The sequence below is a fragment of the Macadamia integrifolia genome, unplaced genomic scaffold (assembly GCF_013358625.1).
Source record: "Macadamia integrifolia cultivar HAES 741 unplaced genomic scaffold, SCU_Mint_v3 scaffold1766, whole genome shotgun sequence".
NCBI lineage: Eukaryota > Viridiplantae > Streptophyta > Magnoliopsida > Proteales > Proteaceae > Macadamia > Macadamia integrifolia.
This window is the reverse complement of record NW_024868345.1, coordinates 51,073-51,964: the sequence shown is the minus strand read 5'-3', so window position 1 is coordinate 51,964 and position 892 is coordinate 51,073. Positions and strand designations below refer to the sequence as shown.

General features: G+C 35.4%; 1 non-coding gene across 1 annotated transcript; it reads left to right on the top strand.

The window, feature by feature from the left end:
* Positions 1-211: 211 nt before the first annotated feature.
* LOC122064805 lies at positions 212-317 on the top strand. Its single transcript, XR_006135828.1, has one exon. It is a non-coding gene; the product is annotated as a small nucleolar RNA R71 (small nucleolar RNA).
* Positions 318-892: the final 575 nt, after the last annotated feature.

Here is an 892-nt window from a genome sequence, read left to right as displayed (position 1 = left end):
ATTCACAAAATATCATTTTCCTTCTATGGTTCTTTCACTCTCTTGGGCTGATTCCCACTCGCGGATTTTGTCAGCTAAATCAAGTAAGAATTCCCATGCCTTTCCTTCATCTATAAAGGATGTGAATCCTTCAAGGCACATAGAATATATCATTTTTTTAGTTGGGTAATCAATACCCTCATAAATTATTTGATATAAATCCCATAAGTCTAGGCCATGGTGAGGGCATCTTAGAGTAGATTCTTGAATCTCTCCATAAGTTTGGAAAATGACTCACTAGGTTTTTGCCTAAACTGAAGGATATCATTTTTAAGCTTATTGGTCTTGTGAGTTGGGACAAACTTCTTAAGGAAGATAATTGTGAACTGTTCCCATGAGGTTATGGAATTTGTGGGTAACCCATACAACCACTTCTTAGTTTGGTCTTTTAATGCAAAAGTGATAAAACCTAAGCTTAACAGCATCAGCAAAAAGCTATTGGATCTTAATTAGAACACATACCTCTTCAAATTCCCTTAGCGATAGGTATGCATCCTCATAGGTCAACCCATGGAAGTGGGGTAACATAGTGATGTATTGAGATTTGAGTTCAAAATTATTTTCTTAGGGTTGTGATAGAACTATGCAGGAAGGTTGGGCTGTTCTAGTAGGATAGAACCTATCTTTTAGAGAATTAAGTGAAGGTTTTTGATGTTGGTCTCCCATATTGAAAGGTTTTAAAGAGATCAAACGTATAGGGTTACTACTTGTTGGATCTCTTCTTTCTAACCGATTCTTAGTATTACGTACCCACTTAACACTCATGCAACAGAAAACTACCCACAACTAGAGTAAGACAAGCACAAAAGAATGGATAGCAAAACTTTTTTTTTTTTGATTTTTTTTTTTAACT